This window comes from Nipponia nippon, unplaced genomic scaffold (assembly GCF_047370975.1).
Source record: "Nipponia nippon isolate SJK-2023a ecotype South Korea unplaced genomic scaffold, ASM4737097v1 scaffold_86, whole genome shotgun sequence".
In the NCBI taxonomy this organism is placed as follows: domain Eukaryota; kingdom Metazoa; phylum Chordata; class Aves; order Pelecaniformes; family Threskiornithidae; genus Nipponia; species Nipponia nippon.
Genome location: NW_028262409.1, coordinates 94,988 through 119,355, shown reverse-complemented (window position 1 = coordinate 119,355; position 24,368 = coordinate 94,988). Strand labels below are relative to the sequence as shown.

Genomic DNA, 24,368 nt, shown 5'->3' with positions numbered 1-24,368 from the left:
TCACTGGTGAAGAGACACGGGCAGCTTATTGCTGCTGAAAGGCTACGGATTGAATGAGCTTCTTCAGTGCCTCCTTGAGCTCCTGGTTCCTCATGCTGTAGATGAGGGGGTTCACTGCTGCTGGCACCACCGAGTACAGAACTGCCACCACCACGTCCAGGGATGGGGAGGAGATGGAGGGGGGCTTCAGGTAGGCAAACATGGCCGTGCTGACAAACAGGGAGACCACGGCCAGGTGAGGGAGGCACGTGGAAAAGGCTTTGTGGCGTCCCTGCTCGGAGGGGATCCTCAGCACGGCCCTGAAGATCTGCACATAGGACAGCACAATGAAAACAAAGCACCCAAATGCTACTAAGAGACTAACCACAAGAAGCCCAATCTCCCTGAGGTAGTCATTGGAGCAGGAGAGCTTGAGGATCTGAGGGATTTCACAGAAGAATTGATTCAGAGCATTGCCCTTGCAGAGTGGGAGTGAAAATGTATTGACAGCGTGAAGGAGAGCATTGAGAAAAGCACTGCCCCAGGCAGCTGCTGCCATGTGGACACAAGCTCTGCTGCCCAGGAGGGTCCCGTAGTGCAGGGGTTTGCAGATGGCAACATAGCGGTCATAGGCCATAATGGTGAGAAGAGAGTACTCTGCTACTACCAACAAGGCAAACAGAAAGAGCTGAACAGCACATCCTGTGTAGGAAATGTCCCTGGTGTCCCAGAGGGAATTGGCCATGGCTTTGGGGACAGTGGTGGAGATGCAGCCCAGGTCAAGAACAGAGAGGTTGAAGAGGAAGAAGTACATGGGGGTGTGGAGGTGGTGGTTGCAGGCTACGGCAGTGATGATGAGGCCGTTGCCCAGGAGGGCAGCCAGGTAGATGGCCAGGAAGAGCCAGAAGTGCAAGAGCTGCAGCTCCCGTGTGTCTGCGAATGCCAGGAGAAGGAAGTGGGTGATGGAGCTGCTGTTGGACATCTGCTGCCTCTGGGCACGGGGTCCTGTTCCTACAGGAAGTCAATGAAGTATTAGGGGAGACTTCTCTGAGCAAAATCTAAGCCTTTCTTCTTAACCTTCACCCTGCTACACTATACTCCCCACCCTGCCTATTCCTTTTCCAGGAGACCTTCCTTCAGCTCAGTGGCTGCAGTCCTGGCTGACCATAGTGTGGGGAGCAGGGCCTCTGCCTGCTGGCTGCTGAGGACTCAGCCCTGCTCTGCAGCTGTGGGTTCATGGGAGCGCTCAGGGCAGGGGCCAGTCCTGGTGTTCAACTTTGTCAGATGAAACTGGTCTTAGTGCAGAAGGGCCTGTCAGCATCTGCACTCCCAGTGCTAAGGAATGGGGATAGTGGATGGCAGATTGAAATGTTTGGGGTTTTTAAAGCTCCCCCCATCTCACCTGGGGAGTGTTCTTGGATGTCAGAAACCCTCAGCATTTCTGCTGCACTCAGGGAGAGCAGAGCCAGTCCTGTGAGGCAAAAGGATTGCCTGGGGCTTAGTGGAGGCTGAGGGGAGCTGGCCTGTCCCTCCAACTTGTTGCCTACAAGCTCCTATGGGCTTGTTCTCCATGAGATGGGAGGTGATCTCACTCTTGTGTTACCCTGAAAAAAAACCAGACACTGCTTTGAGCAGAGGGATCCAGTGCAGACAACTAAATGCCTCACCCTTTCTCAAGGTCTCAGCACCCCACTTCTAGCCCAGGACTCACAGGGCTCATTTCACAAACCCAAAACAGTGTTCTCTGTCATAGCATCTCTGCACTTCTCCATGGGGATTTCAGATAACACAAAGTTGTTAAGGGATGGTTTGCATCCTGGAGGGAAGTTTGGAAGAAAACCTCAGGGAGATAGCCAAGTGTCCGAATGATGGCATCTGATTCAGGGAAAACCAGCTTATTCTCCAGCCCCACAGACTGCACTGCCCACAGCCTCACAGGTTAGAGGAAAGCTGGGACATGTGTTCCCATGGACACACCTGCATGAAAGGACCCACAAAATCAGTCTGTGACTCTGCAGCTGAAACTGCCACCCCCCCAGAGGGTCTGGCAGCAAGACCAAGATAACAATAGCAATAACACAGACCAGTGGAGAAACAAGGCAAAACACAGTGAGGGTGTGGCTGAGAGAGGCCAGGGCAGAGGCATTGGGGCACTCAGACAGCGTTCCCCTTCCCCAGCTGTGCACGCCACCTCCCAGACACCAACATTGCAGGGCAGCTGCTCTCAGCCCCTGGGCTCTGCAGAGGGAACTGGGCCCGTGGCTGCAGAGCTGCACCATGGCTCTGCTGGAGCTCTGGCTGCAGAGGAGGTGGTTCACGCCTTGGAGCCCCCAGCCCTGAGGGCAGAGGCTTTGGTGGGTGGGAGAGGAGGCAAGGGGGCTTGCTCAGAGGAAGGCATCTGCATTGGAAGGGATCACATAGAGGTTACTGAATTCTCCCTCCCACAACATTTCTGGGTTTACTTTCCTCTCAATCCCTCATCATCTCCCTGCTGCTTGGAGATTCTCACCCTGGGAGGTGTTTCCCTGCCCCATGTCTTTTGCCTGTCAGCAATCACAGACCCCATCCCAACCTCTGTGCACTCACCTTGGCCCTCCAGAAACCTGCCTGTGTGCAGGGCACTGGCTGGGTGCATGTTCCTGTTTGCGGGTGGAAAAGGGCAGGTCAGAAGAACCCTGATGGGTCCAACAGAGGTGGTGCTCGTACTGTCCATAGGCAGAGGAGAGGCTGAGGGCAGTTTAGGAGGCTTCTGACAGATGTACTGATCACTCAAAATTACAGTTCAGGAGTCTCAGCGACTTATTAAAACTTCAGAGCTCCTTTTCCATTTATCCTTTTCTCTCCTCCTCCCAGCCCCCCTGGAACAGGAAACTCTAAATACAGACTCAGGAAATCTCCTTATCTTCCTAGTAATCCCTTCCTTAATGTTCTCCTAGAGACATCCCCTTGGAAATATTCTTGGGATGATCTGGACCTGGGAAGCAGCCCTGACCCATGCAGCACCTTTTCAACAGCAGAAGGACCCTGCCTTGCTGGGGGCTTCTCCTTCCACCCACAGCTTCTCCCCACAGCACCGTGGTCAACCCCCAAGACAGGCTGAGTGCTGACCCTGGCAGGCGCAGCTGCGGGATGTTCCAGCTTTAGGAGATCCCACCAGGATCTGCAGATACAATGCCCTGCATCCACAGACTTACCATGGAAAGGGCTGTGAATGATTGTCCCCCAGTGATCTCTCAGCATCCTCCAAGCCCAGGCTGCCTTTAACCTCTCTCTGCCTCACTCCTCTCCCCTCACTGCCTGCAGGCAGTGCCCTCAGCCCTGCTGCCCTTTGCAGAGGAGCTGCTCCTGGGCAGAGCTGTCTCTCTGCAGTGCTGCCCACTTGCTAGCAGCTCCCTCCATGCCAGGAGCCCAGCCCAGCTCAGCAGCAGAGGCCCAGCCCAAGGCAGCACTTTCTCTGCCCCTCTGGGCTCCCTCCAGGTGTCCCTGGGGCTGCAGGGGAACCTGCTTTGAAACAGGCTGAAAGCATCTCTGATGTTCCCTCCCTCAGCTGGGGAGAGAAACTTACTTACACAGCAAATGGCTGTGTCCCAGATCGTGTTCACTCTAATCCCATTTCTGGGTGTCTGAAGGAGTTTACCCTCCAAAAATAACAGCCTACAGTGTTAATCCTTTCAGAGCCATTGCTCAAGAAATGGCAGCATGCACGTACAGAGTCTACAAATGAGCCTGGCATTGAAGCCATCATTGCGGAAAGAGACAAGAGGGATTTGACCAGCTCCTTGAATCCAGGAATTGGTATGCCATGCCTCCTGAGATTCCCAGGAACACCCGAACTTGAAGTGCAGAGAAGTGTGAGTCCTCTTTAGGTGTCCAGGAGACAGGGAGAAGAGAGCACATTTCAGGTACCCAAATGCCATGACAGTGCACAGACCATCCTTCCCTTGGCCTCTGGCATCCCATTTCTTGAGATGCAAACCTGGTGAGTCTTCTGCGGATGATGCATCAATTATCGATCAGGTGTTTCTGTGATTTCCCTAAAAGCAGCAGTACTTTTTTTTTTTTTTTTTTAAAAAAAAAGGACAACTTTTTCCTAAGAGATGGTGAAAAAGCCCAGTCATGGTCCAGAAAGCTAGCTAGCTCCACTAGCTCTGGAGGCAGAGAGGAAGATTATAAAAAGCACCAGGAAGATCCAAAATGCTGAAGGCCTCTTCTGAAGAGTGAGTGGCCCTGAGCAGCAGTGATTGGCCATGTGTAGGTCTGGGACAGAGATCGGGGGATGTCAGTAAGAAAGGAGAGGGTGGCTGATGGCTTTAGTGAATCCTTAAAACCATGTCTGAATGCAGCAAAGGAAAGAAGAGGATTTCTGTGGGTGCGGGAGGAAGAAGAAGATTGTCCTGGGAAGATGGCAGGACGGAAGGCCCCTCCTGTGCAAATCAGGGATGCTACAGACATTTCCATCGCATGTGCATGGCTCAGCCTGACCGATGGGGAACGCCCACTGCTTGGGGTGTCTGTGCTCAGTCGTGCCCCATGAGCTGACCTGGCTCTCCTCCCCTCCTTCACTGCTCACACTTGGGTGGGTGTCAGGAAACCTCCCTGAGCCTGGAGGATGCACAGCCCTCCTGGGGTGAGGTCCCACCGCTGCAGGGGAAGAGGAAGGGTGGGTGAGACACATGGGCATGCAGGGGGAGAGCAGTGCAGGTGCAGCAGTGAGGGCATTGAAGGCAGGAAGAAGACTTGACATGTCGGGGGCTGTCATGCTGAAGTGAAATAGGTTGAGTCTTGATTTGGAGGCAGCAGCAGAAGGAGGATGGGCAGTTGAGTGCTGGGATGGGGAGCTAAACAGAGGATTCTAGCATGTCTGGGCCTTGGAACTCTTGGGTAATAAAGCAGCACTAGCAAGGCTTTGGAAGAAACGGGATGGGTTGTGGGGAAGTCAGAGGCATTGGCAAATGCTCAGAAACACAGAGCTTGGTGCTGGAAGCAAGGAAGCAGGCACAGGCACAGGTCAGTGTAGCTGTGGTGGGGGTGGCCAAGGGCCTTGGTGGGGCTTTTACACCCCAACAGAACTGGGACCCTTGTCCACTCAGCTATGGCTTCTGTCTCTTCCACTGAGACCCACGAGAGGACATGAGGTCCTTACAGCTCCAGCGCTTCGTTGCCTTCTCCTCACCCACCTTGCATAGAGCCTGGCAGGTGTCCTACCACTGGCCTGCACCTGCCATCACACACTCCCACATCACAATGCTCCCAGGCAGAGCCCAGAGCATCACAAGAGGGAAAGGAGCCCCCACTGCAGGGGATGGGCGTCAGGCCTTGGCCATCCTGCTTGGTAAAGCACATCAAGGGCTTTCACAGTGTGAAAACATCTCACATTGAAATGTCCTCCTGTCCCAAGTGCCTGCGACTCCCTGCTTCACCAGCCCCCAGGGACAGGAACCTTGTCTGCTCATTCCCTGTATGGTCTCTTCAGTGATGGCCTTCAGCAGCGACTGCTAACACCCTCCGAAACCTTCACCTGTGCTGCTTTTACTTCGCTGGAGGCTTGCTCAGTCTTTCAGGAGCTGCAGTTCAGGAACTCGGCACCAGAGGGCTCATTGCCACACAAAGCACCATAAGGAGCCAAGCCTGGGCAGTATTTTCTTTTACTCTTCCGTTCTTATGTGGCTTACCAGAGAGATTTCAGGCATGTCGTCAACGTGAAAAGATGTCAAAGCAAAGAGGCAAAGTGAATCAAATGCTTGATTGTGAATAGGCAGTTCTGCATGAATCCCAACATACTTGGGTTATAGGAATGTCCTCAAGTGGAGTCTGCACCATTGAGACCTATGGGGATAGACCAGCACAGCTACCCCCAGCAGGGGGAATCTCCATCTGCTAGGCTGAGGCATGTATTCAAGATGCAAACCTCTGCAGTGCCCACTTGTTCCAGGCCTCCAGGCAGAGTGTGACTCAATCTGCATGGCCCTCTAAGCCTCTGTCAGCTCATTTTGCTTTTGCTACCCATCCCTGCAACTCTCAAGCCTATGGGAGCTTTGGCTTTGGCATCCTCCTTACATACAAGGGTAAGGCTTCTAAATAGCAAATCTATGAAGCCAGGTGTTTTTTGTGATCTCACATGTATTGGGACATCTCCAGAAAACCACAGCTTTGTCATTCAAGAAACAGAGTCTGCCACCAACCTGTCTCCTGCCCCTGCCACAGCCCCCACCCAAGTCCACAGAATCAGCCACCAGGGAGGCCGTCCGAACTCCACACATTACCCCCAGAGCATGAGGTGTCTTTCAGCCATACCCAATGTTTCTTTTGGCTCTTTCCAGCAAGCTCTTGATTCAGAACATTGGCTTTCCTCATTGCTCTCCAATACTGTTTAATTTTCTTCATTGACAGCACCAGCCAGCCCTCCAGAAGCCTCATTTAGGTAGTCTTACTCATCCTGTGTCATGTGGATCTATGATATCCATAGCAGCATGTAGGTGCCTCACTCTCCTTATGTTGATTTGAGGGTTTGCACTCCTTAGTTAATAATCTTCATGAGTAAAATTCACCTCTTCTCCACACATATCTGTAGGACAGCTGTTTATGTTGGATGATGCCTTTCTAGACTCTCTGTCCCTTAAGAGAAGCACACAGTATCTGAACACTTTCAAAGAATCCTGCTTGGTAGCAACATTAACCTGAAATAAACTTTTGATTGATAGTAGGATAAAATTCAGCTGTGTGCAGAATGCAAAAGCAGTGATGAACCCTCTCCTTTCTTCCTTTCTCCCCATCACTTGCTCAGGACTTGGGAGGAGAAGAAATTAATAAAGGTGACATTCCTGGCTGCCAGTGATGGAATTCTGCTCCCATGAGTGCCTGACGTCGAGACCCTCAGCTTCAGCTGAATCTCTTCTCTTTGGGAACACTGCAAGGCAGTGGCTCCGATGTCATCCTGTGTGTGCAGATGCCCGACACTCTGACAAGATAACACCGTGAGCAATTGCAGGACACTACAGGTAATGTAAGGGGTGACCTGTTTCAAGGATTTGCTGCCCAAGGTAGAAAGTAGCACAGCAATCACCTCAGAAACACCACCGGAGGATGTAAAAGAAGACAAGCATGGCCAATGTGGAAAGGATTAACAAGTGTGGTGGGTTGACCCCAGCCAGTAACTAATCAGCCACCCAGTCACTTGCTCACTCCCCCAACAACAGCCCAGGGAAGAGAAATGGAAAGGTAAAAGTGAGAACAACTCATGGGTTGGAATTAAAAAAGGCCTTCATCCCACGTAACGGTGACTTGGGAAGGCAAATGTCATAACCACAAAGGTCCCCCTTTCCTATTCCTTTTCCTGATCTTATATTGCTGAGCGTGATATCCTATGAGATGGAATATCACTTTTGAGGATATTTGAGGTCATGTGAGGTCAGCTGTCCTGGCTGCATCCCCTCCCAACTTCTTGCCCAACCCCAGCCCACTCATTGGAAGGGCAGCGTGAGAAACAGCATGAGAAGGCCTTCCTGTTGTTTAAGCACTGTTCAGCAATACCTAAAGGAGTTTTGGTCAGAAATCCGAAACATGGAGCCCTAAGGGCCGCTATGAAGACAATGCACTCCACCCCAGCCAGCCAGGGCAGGCTGGCCTTTTTGGAAGGTGTGAGAATGAGAACAGTGAAGAATTTGAGAGGGGGAAGAAGGGAAGCAGTAAATTAAAGATGAGGCCAGGGATGGCATCGGGACTGTTTGGGGTGGCTGTGCTGCTGTCTTCTACCTGATGTGAATTATTTCCACAGTCAGAGGGACCCTGAGGGCTTTCCCTCATGTTGAGGACATGGAGAGGTGAGGAATGAGAGTGTCATTCAGGCTGGAAGGGACCTTGCTAGATATCTGCAGAAAACATCCTCCACAAAGTAGGAACACACCAGGTTGCTCATGGTTTTATCCAGATGGGTCTGAGAAACCTACAGGGATGGAGGCAGCGCACATGCTCTGTGAAATGGCTTCCCATGACTGACCGTCATCATGTTGCAAAAGTTTCTCCCTATATTGAGCCTGACCCCCTCGTGTTCCAGCTCATTGCCTCCTGTGCTCCTGCCTTGCACCACAGTGTCTTCTTGGGAACCTCACCGTAGGCAATGCAAGTCTCTTCCATCCTCCCCACAAAGCCCTCCATTCTCCAGGGTGAACAAGCCCAGCTCCCTCAGCCTCTCCTAACAGGACCAGTGCTCCAACCTTGGCCATCTCTGTGGCCCGCCACTGAAATTTGCGGATCCTCCAGCTTGCCAATGTCTCTCTGGCATTGCGGGGAATCAAATCCAGAGCAAGTATTCTGGATGTGGTGCCACAAGTGCTGAGCAGAGGGAGAGAATCACTTGCCCTGGTTGTGCTCCTGCTCACACAGCCCAGGCTCTTGTTGGCCATCTTTGCTGATGGCTCATCTTTTGCCTAATGGAACCCAAAGACCAGCAGACCCTTTCCCACAGAGCTGCTACCCGCCTAGGCAGTCCCTGTCCTAGGACATTTCAGAGCCTACATCTGAGGCAAAGAGGACACACAGAATCTCAGATCTGTCTACACCTACTCTTACTAAATTCAGCAGTGGCCACACAGGATCTTTGTTCACTGACTTCCCGGTTAAAAGACAACCACTGCTCTCCCCGCATCCAGCAATCCTGTCCTTTCAGCACAGAAAGAAAAGGGGATGGCGAGACACAAGCTCCCCTGGGTAAACCCAGTCCTCTTCTCTTTCAGACACCCAGAAATGGGATATGAGTGAACACGATCTGGGGCACATCCTTTTGCTCCTCTGCACATCCTTTAGGCATTTTGAAAGGTGCGTGCAATGTTTAGGTGCTGTGAGTCATCAGGGAGTAGGCACAGTCTCCATGACCTTTGAAAGATGCTGGAGAGTGGCCTGGCTGTGACAATGGCCTGCTCACTCAGCTCCCTGGGATGCTGCCCGTCCAGTCCCATGGACAGGGAAGGATGGAGTTTGCTCAAGTCATCCCTGACTTGATCCCCATGCACTGCTGGTTGATCTCCTCCAGAGTCCTGCCCTGAGTCACAGAGGCCTGGGAGACCTTGCTGGGGAAGACTGAGGCAAAGAGGACACAGAGAATCTCACATCTATCTACACCTGCTCTTCCTAAATTCAGCAGTGGCCACACAGGATCTTTGTTTCTTCTTTAACTGTTCCTGAAGCAGTAAACCCTCCTTATGGTGCCCTTCAGTTGCCTTTCAAGTTTAGGCTGAGTTTCCATCTCGACCCTTGCGGAGCTTGGAGGATGCTGTCCTTGAAGTGCAGCTGTCCTGAGCTCTGCCACCATGGCACAGCTCTGTTGGCTCAGGAACAGCTCCAGTTCCTCCTGCCTGTGCCCCTGGCTGAGGGCACTGCTGCACATTTGAGCTGAAGCACTGCAATGTGCAACCAGGCAAGCTCTGACTTGCTGTAAGGTACCCTGGTACCAAGAGTCCAAGACCCCGTGTGTGCAAAGGCCTTTCTTCAGAGCAGCGACATGGCATGGGCAAAAGAGAGCTGCATGTCTTTCTAGTTCCAGGTCTAAAGACCCAGCATGAAATGCCTGTTTCACTGAACTGAGGATAAGTCCCCAGCTTGAAGAAATATCATCTTTCCTTGTCACCTTCCTGGGTGTCCTGCCTAATGATGGGACAAAAAGAAGGGGATTCTCACGCCAAGTCTTTTCCTGATAGGAGAAATGACACTGCTGAAAGTGACTCTGATGGAAGTAAGTGTCACTCCCCAGCTGAGGGAGGGAACATCAGTGATGCCTTCAGCCTGTTTCCCAGCAGGTTCCCCTGCAGCCCCAGGGACACCTGGAGGGAGCCCAGAGGGGCAGAGAAAGTGGTGCCTTGGGCTGGGCCTCTGCTGCTGAGCTGGGCTGGGCTCCTGGCATGGAGGGAGCTGCTGGCAAGTGGGCAGCACTGCAGAGAGACAGCTCTGCCCAGGAGCAGCTCCTCTGCAAAGCGCAGCAGGGCTGAGGGCACTTCCTGCAGGCAGCGATGGGAGAGGAGCAAGGCAGAGAGAGGCGAATGGCAGCCTGGAGCGGGAGGATACCGAGAGCTCATTGTGGGAGAAATCTTCACTGCCTCCAAATCAAGACTCAACCTATTTCACTTCAGCATGACAGCCCCCGACATGTCAAGTCTTCTTCCTGCCTTCAATGCCCTCACTGCTGCACCTGCACTGCTCTCCCCCTGCATGCCCATGTGTCTCACCCACCCTTCCTCTTCTCCCGCAGTGGTGGGACCTCACCCCAGGAGGGCTGTGCATCCTCCAGGCTCAGGGAGGTTTCCTGACACCCACCCAAGCGTGAGGAGTGAGGGAGGGGAGGAGAGCCAGGTCAGCTCATGGGGCACGACTGAGCACAGACACCCCAAGCAGTGGGCGTTCCCCATCGGTCAGGCTGAGCCATGCACATGCGATGGAAATGTCTGTATCACCCCTGATTTGGACAGGAGGGGCCTTCCTTCCTGCCATCTTCCCAGGACAATCTTCTTTTTCTTCCTCCACCCATAGACATCCACTGCTTTCCATTGCTGGATTCAGACATGGTTTTAAGGATTTGCTAACAACATCAGCCATCAGCTTGTTTCTCCCAGACTTCTCCCAAACCTCTTTCCCAGACACATGGCCAATCACTGCTGCTCAGGGTCACTGACTCTTCAGAAGCGGCCTTAAGCATTTTGGATCTTCCTCGTGCTTTGTATAAACTTCCTGCCTTTTTTTTTAAATAAAAAAAATAGATCCTGCCGTTTTTAGGGAAATCACAGAAACATCCAAGGGAATGATGCTTTGGGCACTGTCATGGCATTTGGGAAACTGTACCATGCTCTCTTGTCCCTCTCTTCTGGACACTTAAAGAGGACTTCTATTTCTCTGAACTTACATTTTAGGTGTTCCCAGGAAACTCAGGAGGCATGGCATACAGATTCCAGGGCTCAGGGGCCGGTCAAATGCATCGTCTTTCTTTCCGCAATGATGGCTTCAATGCTGAGCTCATTTCTGGACTCTGTACATGAATGCTGACATTTCTTGAGCAACCTGCTCTGAAAGGATTAACACAGTAGGCTGTTATTTTTGGAGGGTATAAAGAGAGTAAAAGAGAAGAAGTTGGCTTTGGGCAAAGGAAAAGGGAAGCAAAGGATGTGGTCAGGACTCTTTGGGGACACCTGTGAAGCAGCCCTGAACCTGATGTGAATGACTTCTGGGGTCAGGGAGAACCTGAGAGCTCTCTCTCTAATTGGAAACCATGAAGGGGAAGGAAGGACAGCATCATTCAGGCTGGAAGGGACCTCGGGAGGTGTCTGGACCAACCTCCTGCTCAAAGCAGGCTCAGACAGAGTACTCAGGCCTTTATCCAAACACATCTTGGTCCCATTCCAGGACAGAGCCAGTGCACGCTCCCTGAGAAACAGCTTCCAGCACTTGACTCTCCTTATGCTAGAATAATTTCTTTCTCTATCTAGCCTGACCCTCTCTTGTTTCATTGACTCTTGTCCTTGTGTCAGAGACATGAGCCTGACTCCATCTTCCTGGGAACGGTGCGATGCTGCTGCATGTTTCCCACAAGATCCTCTCTACTCCTGTCTGAACAAGCCCAGCTCTCTAAGCCTCTTCTCCCAGTACAAGTTGTCCCACCCTACTGACCTTGGTGGCCCTCCACTGACCTGGCTCCACTACATCAAGGTCTCTCTGGCATTGTGGGATGTCAAAACCCAGGAAAATATTCTGGCTATGGTGTGAAAAGTGCTGAGCAGACTGGCTGTGCTCTGGCTCCTACAGCCCAGGATGCTGTTGGCCGCCTTTCCTGATTGCTCCTCTTTTGCGTAATGGAACCCAAGGACCACCAAAGCCTTTCCACAGAGCTGCTGCCCACCTGGGCAGTCCCTGGACGATGTCATTGCATGGGCTTAGTCCACCTCAAGGCCACAACTATTGGCTATCCTGAGGTTCCTATTGGCCCATCACTCCAGCTTGTCTTTGTTTTTTGGGATGACCACCCTGCCCTCCAGTGCAGTGTCTGCTCTCCTCAATGTGATGCCTTCTACAAATGTTACGAAAAAGCACTCTCTCATCTCCTCCAGGTCATTAAAAACAAGTTAAACAGGGCAGGTGGCAGCACAGACCCCTTCAGGACCCTACTAGCTAGATGCCTCCAGGCAGAGTACCACGCATTGACCACGTCCCTTTGAGCCTGACCATCCATCTGGTTATTTATGCATCTACTTATCCACTCAGGCAGACCAGAATATCCTAACTTGGGCATGAGAATATTGTGGAGGTGTGATGTTGAAAAGTTCACTGCCTTCCAGGTCAAAAGACAACAACTGCGCTCCCTGTGTCCAGAAAAGCTGTGAGGATGATGAGAGACAAGCTCCCCTGGGTAAACCCAGTCCTCTTCTCTTTCAGACACCCAGAAATGGGATCCGAGTGAACACGATCTGGGGCACAGCCTTTTGCTCCTCTGCACATCCTTTAGGCATTTTGGAAAGGTGTATGCATTGTGCAGGTGCTGCCCGTCATCAGGGAGTCTCCAGAATCTCCATGACCTATCAAAGATGCTGGAGAGTGGGCGGCTGTGACAATGGCCTGCTCACTCAGCTCCCTGGGATGTAGCCTGTCCAGTCCCATGGACTGGGAAGGATGGAGTTTGCTCAAGTCATCCCTGACTTGATCCCCATGCACTGCTGGTTGATCTCCTCCAGAGTCCTGCCCTGAGTCACAGAGGCCTGGGAGACCTTGCTGGGGAAAGCTGAGGCAAAGAGGACACAGAGAATCTCACATCTATCTCCACCTGCTCTTCCTAAATTCAGCAGTGGCCACACAGCATCTTTGTTTTTCCTTTAACCGTTCCTGAAGCAGTAAACCCTCCTTATGGTGCCCTTCAGTTGCCTTTCAAGTTTAGACTGAGTTTTGATCTGGACCATGCTAAACTTGGAGGATGCTGTCCTTGAAGAGCAGCTGTCCTGAGCTCTGCCACCATGGCACAGCTCTGTCGGCTCAGGAACAGCTCCAGCTCCTCCTGCCTGTGCCCCTGTCTGAGGGCACTGCTGCACATTTGAGCTGAAGCACTGCAATGTGCAACCAGGCCAGCTCTGACTTGCTGTAAGGTACCCTGGTACCAAGACTCCGTGGCTGCAAAAGCAGAGACATGGTGTGGGCAAAAGAGAGCTGCATGTCTTCCTAGTTCCAGGTCTAAAGACCCAGCATGAAATGCCTGTTTCACTGAACTGAGAATAAGTCCCCAGCTTGAAGAAATTAGATCTTTCCTTCCTGGGTGTCCTGCCTAATGATGGGACAAAAAGAAGGGGATTCTCACGCCAAGTCTTTTCCTGATAGGAGAAATGACACTGCTGAAAGTGACTCTGATGGAAGTAAGTGTCACTCCCCAGCTGAGGGAGGGAACATCAGTGATGCCTTCAGCCTGTTTCCCAGCAGGTTCCCCTGCAGCCCCAGGGACACCTGGAGGGAGCCCAGAGGGGCAGAGAAAGTGGTGCCTTGGGCTGGGCCTCTGCTGCTGAGCTGGGCTGGGCTCCTGGGATGGAGGGAGCTGCTGGCAAGTGGGCAGCACTGCAGAGACACAGCTCTGCCCAGGAGCAGCTCCTCTGCAAAGGGCAGCAGGGCTGAGGGCACTGCCTGCAAGTGCTGAGAGGAGAGGAGCGAGGCAGAGAGACTGTGAAGGCAGTGTGGAGTGGGAGGATGGTGAGAGCTCACTGCATGGGAGAGATCTTCACAGCCCTCTACATGGTGAGTCTCTGGGTGCAGGACAATGTAACTGGTGTTCCTGGAGGGATATCCAAAGGCTGCTACATCCCACAGCCTATGGGATTTCAGGAGGACTTTCACAGTTTCTGTAATGTAGAGGAGGAGGACGTGCTGCAGAGGAGGACTTCCCTGTGCGCCGTAGGGAGGATAGGGCATGACAGCTCCCTTCTGGGGTTTTGAAGATCGGTATACACGTGTGGGTGCCCAGGGCTGTCCTTCAGAGCAGGGTCACTGCACCCCAGGGGGCTGTGCACCAGGGCATGGACTCTGCTGTCTGCCCGGGTCAGCACTCAGCCTGCCCATGGAGCACCGTTCAAAGCTGTGGGGAGAAGCTGTGGGTGGAAGCAGGACAGGATCCCTCTGCTGTCCAGAGGGTGCAGCGTGGGTCAGGGCAGCTCAGACTTCTACATCACCCAGAGGACATTTGCAGAGGGTCATTTTAAAGATCGATGTGAAGATAAGGGATTACCTGAAAGGGAAGTAATCTGTGCTTTGAGTTTTTCCACTCTTGGTTGGCTGGGTGGGCAGTGGGAGATGGGAATTTATTTCTCTGTTCTCGAATAGGCAATGAGACCCCAGTTCTCGCTAGGACCTCTCTGAGCTGCTCCTTAGCCCCTGCACACACAGAGATGCCCCTGGGCAGTGCCCTGCTGCCAGGAGGTGCCTGCAGGGCAGAGCTGAGCACACAGCAGGTGGGATGGGATCTTTGAGCATGAAAAGGGAGGAGATGTGGGCACAGATGAACAGGCTGTGGCCAAGAAGAGCTGCACGCAGCAGCGACATGGGCAGGAAGGAAGGGAGAACTGCTGCCAGCAATGCTGTGGGAGTGGGGATTCAGGCATCTCCCTGCCATCCCTGCAGTGCAGATTCTATACCTGGAATGATACCCTGGTCTCCTCACTCACACAGCAGAGCCTCTGCCCTGAATGGCATGGGGACTTGGCCATGAGTTGCCTTCCCAGCAGCCTGATTACCAAGGAGGAGAAAAACTCATGTGTGCGACTTTGTCTCGCTCTCCTGCCTCCCTTGGCAGGGCTCCTTTGGCATGTTCTCCTCTTCTCCCTGACACCCTTCTTCTCACTGTTACACTTACTGGTGTGGGGGGTGAGGATTCAAGTGCAGCTCAGACACCAACGCTGCGTGTGCTGTCATGCACATATGGCTATGGAGGAAAAGCATCCAGCTGGCACCCTGATCACCTGTGGGGCTCTTGGTACTGCAGTGTGTGTGGCTGGCACTGATCTCACCCTCCCTTCAGGACATAACAAATTCAGGACAGTTGACTCTGTCCTTGGGAGGTCCTGCTGGGCTGCAGGCTGCCCTCCCGTGCAGCACAGCTCTCCCAGGGCATCTCTGTGTTTTGCAGGAGCCCCATGGAGAAGACACCTCGGTGCTAAGGCCATTGAAATGCTGCTGGGTGGCTGCGTGTGGGCAGCTGTAATGAACCCTCTGTGTCCCTGGCTGAGAGGGCAGAGCTGAGATCCTCCTCAGGTATGAATGGATAGGCTGAGGGTTTGCAGATGTGCACTTGAGAACCGGATTCCTCTGCTCCCAGCACTGGCCTCTTTCTTTTGGGGGGAACATCCGAGTGCGATAGTCCTCCAGGTGGAAGAGCTGCCAGCAGAGGGCAGCTGAGAGCAGGGCTGATGGACAGAGCGGCTGTCCTCACTCTGCACTAAGGGACAGTCCCTGTGCCCAAGCTCAGCACCCACAAGGTTTCCCTTGCAGTGCAGCAGAAATGCCAGGCATTGCTGCATTCCAACCACTGCTCAGCTGTGCTGGGGCAACTAGAGCAGAAGGCACAACCCAAACTGCCCACAGCTCTGCTCTGCAGTCAGGTGAATTGGGAGTGACAATGCTGAAAAGCTCTTTGATATCAGGATTGGATTTAATCTGAGATCACCCTGAGTTCCTATTTACCTACTGCCGTAGGGCAGAAGTGAGCCTCCTGCTCCCTGGGGCACCCTCAGCCAGCACCAACCAGAGCTCACCAAAGCTCTTCCTGAAAAGTGAAAGGCTCTTTGGGGGCTTCCTATAAGAATGTGAATAGATTTTCCTGAAAGCACTCAGCCCTAACTTCACCCTTCCTTTACCTCCTTGAACAGATCCCCATTCTCAGACACAATGTCCAACACCAGCTCCATCACCCACTTCCTCCTCCTGGCATTCGCAGACACACGGGAGCTGCAGCTCTTGCACTTCTGGCTCTTCCTGGGCATCTACCTGGCTGCCCTCCTGGGCAACGGCCTCATCATTACCGCCGTAGCCTTTGACCACCGCCTCCACACTCCCATGTACTTCTTCCTCCTCAACCTCTCCCTCCTCGACCTGGGCTCAGTCTCCACCACTCTCCCCAAAGCCATGGCCAATTTCCTCTGGGACACCACGACATCTGCTACGCAGGATGTGCTGCCCAAGTCTTTCTGTTTGTCTTTTTTATTTCAGCAGAGTATTGGGTTCTCACCATTATGGCCTATGACCGCTACGTTGCCATTTGCAAACCCCTGCACTACGGGACCCTCCTGGGCAGCAGAGCTTGTGTCCACATGGCAGCAGCTGCCTGGGCCACTGGGTTCCTCGATGCTGTCCTGCACACGGCCAATACATTTTCCATACCCCTCTGCCAAGGCAATGCTGTGGACCAGTTCTTCTGTGAAATCCCCCACATCCTCAAGCTGTCCTGCTCACACTCCTACCTCAGGGAAGTTGGGTTTATTGTGGTTGGTGTCTTTGCGGACTTTGGGTGTTTTGTTTTCATTGTGCTGTCCTATGTGCAGATCTTGAGGGCCGTTCTGAGGATCCCCTCTGAGCAGGGACACCACAAAGCCTTTTCCACGTGCCTCCCTCACCTGGCCGTGGTCTCCCTCTTTCTCAGCACTGCCATGTTTGCCCACCTCAAGCCCCCCTCGATCTCCTCCCCATCCCTGGATCTGGTGGTGGCAGTGCTGTACGCAGTGGTACCTCCAGAAGTGAACCCCCTCATCTACAGCATGAGGAACCAGGAAATCAAGGATGCCTTGTGGAAAGTGATCCAATGGGTGATGTTTCACTGAGAATAACCCTCTTCCCCTCCTCTGCATGTTTCCCAGAGTTTATCTTATGCCAGAATTCTGCTTTTTTCTCCTGTGATAATTCTACTTAGATATAATTTGCTGGGTTTATACTCCTTCTGTGGGGGTTTGATCCTGTTGTGTCTGACCCTTGCACAACACTGTATCACATGTAGCCCATCAAATTGTTGCTCTTCAATAAAAGGGGTCCTCCTGGCTGCAGTGCATGAAGGCTGGGCTCTTCTTCCAAACTTCCTTCCAAGAAAATGTCCAAGGAATTGGTCTTTTGAAGTTTCTAGTCTCCTTTTGTTCTCAGTGGTTTTGGGGTTAAGCGCATGGTAACCTTGGGTTCCACTGGACCAAGTGTTCTGTTTTTAAAGGCTCTCTTCTTGGTGTCTAATGGCAGTGGAGATGGTCTATCAGCTCCCCATTCTTTCTCCAGGTTGCTTCTTGTATGACAGGACACATGGCATGTGTTGGCTTGGAATGAATGGAGACTCAGAAAGGGAAACACCCTCAAAGGTGAAGTCGACCAAATGTAAAGCACTAAATTGACATATCCATGAAGAAGACCTCTGCAGTGCCATGGGAATCAGTGGAAACCCAGCAAGCACAGGGAAGGGAGAGTGGAGAGCAGCAGGAGCTGCCTGAGGACCCCCAGGGCCAGGACTCTGGTGCTGTCCTGGGGAGTGGGGATGGTGGCAGCAGAGGAGGGAGAAAGTTCAGTGAGGCTTGAGGATCACCTACAAGATGAATTCAGGAGAGCCAGAGAGTGCCTAGCCTGTGTTTCCTCATGGCCTTGTGGCCAGCACCAGCCATGGGGCTGATGGGGAGCCTGAACCCCGCTGTCTGCCCCCCAGCAGCTGCTGTGGCCTTCAGAGGGGCTGGGGCTGTGGTGTGAGTGCCCAGAGCTCTGCAGCAGCCTGCGCTGGGCAGTGCCATGGAGCCAGCCCAGGCTGGGCTGCTCTGCTGGGCTGGGCTGGGCTGGGGAGAGGGCAGGGGAGGTGGGGAGAGGTGGGGATGGTCTGGGCTGGGCTGGAAAGAGCCCGGGAGAGAAAACCACCAGTGCAGAGCTCAGGTGTGTGAGTGTGCAGGGTAGGGGCAGCCAGCACTCCCAGTGCAGAGCCAGGTGTCATGGTGAAGGAAGCAAGGCATCAAAGGTGCAGAAGAGAGGGGCCGGGTCTGTGCCATGTGCCCTGAACACCCCAGGGAAGCTGCCCCAAGAAAATTGTCCCAGACCAGTCCCACCCACCGGCCATTTCCATCTCCGGCCATACACCCCAGCCCTGAGGAGGATCCTTTGCTGCATGGTCACCCCCATCCTCCTCTTGGGCTCAGTGACACCCAACTCCACTGCCATTAGTAATACAAAGGGAAGCAGTTTCTGACAGCCATTACACACCAAATCCCACAGCTCTTGCAAGAGCTGGACTCTCAGCCAAGCCTCTTCTCAGACAGCTCCAGCTCAATCGGGTGCTTGTCTCGACCAATTTTGAAAATCTTCATTGACTGAGATTTTACCAGGTGGCCTGGGTCCTTGCTTTGGTGTTTGGCTCTGAGGGATTTCTGATAAACCCAGCTCTCTCAGCCCCTCCTTGTCCATTATCTGCTCCAGGCCCCAGCCATCCTTCCGGCCTCTGCAGGACTTGCTTCAGTCTGTCAGGATCTTCCTTGTGCTGCTGAGCCCCAGGCTGGACACAGCAGTCCTGCTGTGGTGGTCCTGTCGTGGGTCAGCCTTGGCCAGCAGCCAGACACCCACCCAGCTGCTCACTTGTACCCCCAGCTCAAAAGGACAAAGGGAGAAAATAAGGTGGACTGGCTCATGCGTCAAGATAAAAACAGGGAGATCACTTACTCATTACTGTCATGGGCAAAGAAGAGTTGACTTGAGGAAGATCAAGTGAATTTATTGCAAATTAAAATTGATTCAGATAGAGAGAAAGCATAGCAAAAATATTCAAGACCATTTCCCCACCCCACTCCTTCTTCCCAGGCTCAAATTACTCCATTGCTCCCAATTCTCCTACCCACCCCAACCCCAAGAGGAGCTGCGGGGATGGTGAATGGGGGCTATGGTCAGCACAGAACATCCCTGCCACTCCTTCCTCCTCACACTGCTCCCCTGCTCCAGCGTGGGCCCTCTCCACAGGATCCCACTGTGTTTGCCATCAAGGCTATGTGTTGTTCATTTCTTTCCATCTCACTTTTCTCCTCCACACTCACAGAATGACAGAGATGTTGAGATTGGAAGGGACCTCTGGAGTTCATCAAGTGCAACTCCCCAGCTGCGACACGGTCAGCTAGAGCAGGTTGCTCAGGACCTTGTCTAGGTGGGTCTGGAATACCTCCATGGATGGAGGCTCCTCAGCCTCTGTGGGCTCCTCAGCCTCTGTGGGCAACCTGTGCCAGTGTTTCACTGCCCTCATCGAAAAAAAGTTCTTATATCTAGTCTGAATCTCCCCTCTTTTAGTTTAAAACTGACCTAGCTGAAGATGGCCCCAAACCATTCTATGCTTCTATGATTCTTTCTATGATTCTATGATAAGTAAGTACGGTGCTGGGATATCTTAGGTGACTGAGGAGCATTAGCTTTGAAAGCAGCTGGATGTGTTGCTTGGGGATTCACAGCTTTGGCAAATCTCTGCAAAACCACAGCTTTGTGCTAGAAGCAAAAGGCAGGGAGGACAAAAAGACATTTGTAAAGCCTAGGTACACAGTGAGGTGGGGAATCGGGGGGGTGGCCAAAGTCTGCAGGAGAACTGCTGCAGGCATGGGACAGCATGGGAGAGCCCGTGGTGGAGATGACTGAGGGCCTTGGTGGGGCTGGGACTTCCCCAACACAACCAAGGTCTCTCTCCTCTCAGCTATCAATATTGTCACTGCAACCAAGAGCCACGAGGGGACACCATTTCCTTACAGCCCCATGGCCTCAGTGCTCCCCCACGGAGTCCATGCACTCCTAGGGTTGTCCTGCACTCGTCATCACACACCCCCACATCACACTGCTCCATCAAGAGCCCTGAGCAATGCATGAGGAAAAGGATCTCCCTTCCCAGGTGCCAGGGATCAGAGCTTGCCCATCCTTCTGGATGAAACCCATCAAGGGCTGACGTGGCAGCAGAGCCACCTGCCCATTGCCTTTGTCACCTGGAACCAGTGCTGACCTCTTGCCAGTTTAAGGCAGCCCCCACGGAGGGGTACCTCCACCCCTGCTTCCCTTCATGGCTTCATCTGTGATGGCCCTCAGGGGGCCCACTGACACCCTCAGAGTCCTGGAGATTTTAATCACATTTTAAAGGCTTCTTCAGTGGCTTGTTCAATCTCCTTCCGGTAGCTGCAGTTCAGGAACTTGGCAGCAGAGGGCTCATGGAAATGCAGATACCCTAACATGCCATGGCGCTCTGCAGTTTTCTTTAATGCCTCCCTTCTTGTGTGGTTCATTAGGGACAGTTCAGGAGTAGAGTCTAAATGAGAAGATGTCAAAAAGAAATAACATTTTAAAAAGATTTGTGCATTTTCATTATTTTTCTGCTTACAGAATAAACGATATAGACAATCTCCAAGCCATATTGATCCAGAGGGTCTCATGATGAAGTATGACCATGTGGGAAAAGCCAGACCCTTTCTGTCAGACACTCTAGAGACACTCTTCATCCCACCCACCCCACCCCAGCCTGCCATTTCTCTCACCGGTCACCTGAAACTCACATCACTCATGTTAAAATGGAAGCTTTTCCCACTCAGGCTGGAGCTGAATGTCTCAGCCTCCATTTCCTTCTGCTTTCCTTGGAGAAGTGGCTGCACAGAGACACAGCATTTCTCTTCGTTAACAAGAACAAAAACAAAAAGAGGAAGAGTCGTTCAGTGAAGAATAAAAAACATTCGTCAGGTGTCCATGAAGTCCAAGTTGCCTCCACTAAATCCCACTTGTCCTTTGGAGGGGAAAATCTGCAGTGAGATTAGCAGGAAATGACAGAGAGAAAGGCAATGAAGGAGTTGGCTACAGAGACAGTCAGGAGACAGGAGCAGCAAGCTTTCAACTGCCTGAAGCTCCAAGCAGCACCTGGGTACTTGGGAGGGGTCTGAGGGAATGGAGAGTAATGGGAGGAGGAAAACCAGATGGACACACAAAAAGGCATCTGTGCAGACAGTCTGCTGGAGAAGATGACTTGAGAAAGGGTCAGTTGAATCAGGACATGTTTGAATAGCTAGAAGATTAGTGAGATTCTGTACACTCCATACTGGACAGAACAGTGGTCAAGCAAGTGCCGGGAAGATCAAGGTTTCTTGTCCCGAGAGCAGTACACATCCTGGAGAGTTTCATGATGGCAGCACAGGAAAACATTCTCTCTCTATGAAAAGTATTCAAACATTTCAGCTGATGAAAATGTTCACATCCTACATAAATGTTGAGAAAGTTGCCTCATCTTTGCAGGCCGAGCTCAGTTCCTGACCAGAAGCCTCCAGTGCCACTTCAGGAGGTCCTGGTGTGCCTGACACACTCACCTGCGACTGGGAGTGACCACAAGGGGCCGTGGGAGACCTGGACCCTCCAATGGAAACTGCAGATGGAGGGTGACACCAGGCATCTGTGCTCCTGTAGCTCAACCCACCTTGGTTTCCAAAATTGTTCTTAAAAAAAAAGAAAAAGCCACTCCTGCTTCTAAATTCCTCCTTCTGAAGTGAGTCTCTGCACCCTCCTCCTCTCTGCTTCCATTACCTGTGGAGCTTCCTCATGAGTTCCCTCTTCACCCAAGCTGGTCTTGTCAGCTAGGTACTCACTGCTGCTCTTTGTGGGTGATTCTCTCGTTAAAGACAAGCTGTACTGAGTTGTGCTGCCCTTCACTGCTGCCCACAGGATCCCCACTAAAAGCCCCCTGAACAGGCCAAAGTCTTCCCCTCTGAGGTCTGACCCCTACACTCTGCTCCTTTCCCTCCTCAGGCTGCTCAAGAGCTGCACCCCCCTTTTTCATGGTCACTACAGTCAAGGATGACCCTGGTTTTCACGTCCCTGACCACTCTTCATGGTTTGCAAGGACCTGATCCAGGTGAGCATCATCTCTGTTGGTCCAGCTGGTGGCTTTGCAAAGAAATTGCTCCAACCCCCTCCAGAAACCTATTGGTCTGTTTTCACAGTGCTGTGTTCCCACTCCAATGAATGTCAGGGTCATTAAGGTCCCCAGAAAGAGCCCCATGTCACTGATCTGGAGACCTCCTGGAGTTGCTTAAGTAAGAGCTTGTCCACCTCCTCCCCTTGATCACCTGTTCTTTATCTCCCATCACGATGTTGCCCTAACTGGCTGAGGTGTCCTACTGTGCCTCAGAAGTCACAGCTTGTGACAGACCTCGGGGCTCCAGCTCCTCCTGCCTGTTCCCAGTCAGAGGAGAGTGTTGCACATCTGGGCTGCAGCCCCTGAGTTGTGGCTCCAGGCCAACCTCAGCTTTGTCATGCTGAAGAGGGACACCAAGCACCCAAGAGCCCATGTACGCAAAAGCTTTGCTGTATGGCAGAGACATGCTGGAGCGCATGGCAGACGGCATTGTAAGAAAGACTTGAGGTGCCCCAAAAGAGAGCAATGCCTGCAGGAGCTGCCTGAGGCCCCTCAGGGCCAGGGCTCTGGTGCTGTCCTGGGGAGTGGGGATGGTGGCAGCAGAGGAGGGGGAAAATTCAGTTGGGCTTGGCGATCACCTACAAGATGAATTCAGGAGAGCCAGAGAGTGCCTAGCTTCTGTTTCCTCATGGCCTTGTGGCCAGCACCAGCCATGGGGCTGATGGGGAGCCTGAACCCCGCTGTCTGCCCCCCAGCAGCTGCTGTGGCCTTCAGAGGGGCTGGGGCTGTGGTGTGAGTGCCCAGAGCTCTGCAGCAGCCTGCGCTGGGCAGTGCCATGGAGCCAGCCCAGGCTGGGCTGCTCTGCTGGGCTGGGCTGGGCTGGGGAGAGGGCAGGGGAGGTGGGGAGAGGTGGGGAGGGTCTGGGCTGGGCTGGAAAGAGCCCGGGAGAGAAAACCACCAGTGCAGAGCTAAGGTGTGTGAGTGTGCAGGGCAGGGGCAGCCAGCACTCCCAGTGCTGAGCCAGGTGTCATGGTGAAGGAAGCAAGGCATCCAAGGTGCAGAAGAGAGGGGCCGGGTCTGTGCCATGTGCCCTGAACACCCCAGGGAAGCTGCCCCAAGAAAATTGTCCCAGACCAGTCCCACCCACCGGCCATTTCCATCTCTGGCCATACACCCCAGCCCTGAGGAGGGACCTTTGCTACATGGTCACCCCCATCCTCCTGTGGGGCTCAGTGATACCCAACTCCACTGCCATTATAAATCAAAAGGGAACCATTTTCCTACTGACAGCCATTACACACCAAATCCCACAGCTCTTGCCACAGGTGGTCTCTCAGCCAAGCCCGTTCTCAGACAGCTCCAGCTAGGTCAGGTGCTCATGGCCTGGTCATGACAAATATTGAGAATTTCAATTGATTGAGATCCCAAGTCAGAGTATTGGTTTACCTTCTGTTTACAAGCCAAAGCACCCCATGCTCTGCAGATATCTCATTGCCTTATCTCTAGCCAGAAACTTCCTCATTTCAACAGCTGACTATTGCCTATTATTCTCCTGCCAAGCAATATGGGTACAAGACCGGTTTCACCTTCCTGAAGGCCTCCACATGAGGACTGGCAGGTCAGTATTAATTTCTCAAGACCTTCCCTTCTGCACATTGAACAAGACCCTTTCCTCCACTTTCTCCTCCCAGGCAAGTGCTCCAGCCCCTCAGCAGCTCGATGACTCTCCACTCAACTTGTTGATACTTACCAACACCTCCCTCGCTGTGGTGGTGATCTCTGGCCAAGAGCCCAGCAGCCCCACAGGCGCTCCCTCCCTCCTCCCCTTCCCCAGTGGGGGCCCAAAAATGGACACGGTTGTGTACAGGTGGTCTAAGGAGTGATGAGCAGGGGGAGACAATCACTGCCCTCGCTCTTTTGGTAAGACTCCAGGACCCTCCTGGCTGCCTTTGCTACCAGGTCATGCTGCTGTTTCCTCTTTTGCTTTCTGTCCCCCACCACCACCAGGGCCTTTTCCGCAGAGCTGCTCCCCAGCCAGGCAGTCCCCAGGCCCTGCAACTGCAGGCTGTTAGGCTCTCCCAGGCACAGGGCCTGGCCTTCGTCCGTCTTCTGTCTCCTGAAGTTCCTGACAGGACAGTCCTTCTGACTGTCAGGTGTTCCCCTGAATGGCATCCCTAGGCACAAGAATGGTCCTCCCAATTTAGTGCCACGCACAAACGTGGTGACAGTTGCCTCCTCTGGGTCATGGATACAGGTGCTAAACTACACAGGGCTCAGGAGAGGCCCCTGTGCTGCCCCACAATGCCCCAGTATGGCCCACTGCCCTCCAGGTAGGGTGTGACCCCTTCTCCACTGCGCTCTCAGCCTCATCCTCCAACTGCTGTTTCACCCATCTCTTTGTTGACCCATCCAGACTGTAATGGCCCAATGTGGGTACCAGGATATCGAGGGAGACCATGCCAAAAGTCTTGCTGAAGCGGAGGCAAACGACATCCACTGTTGTCCCCTCGTGCATAAAAGC

The 24,368-nt window shown here is 52.9% G+C and overlaps 1 pseudogene; it reads right to left on the bottom strand.

Annotated features, from left to right (window-relative positions):
- On the bottom strand, nt 1-961 carry LOC148050390 (olfactory receptor 14J1-like; annotated as a pseudogene).
- Nucleotides 962-24,368: the final 23,407 nt, after the last annotated feature.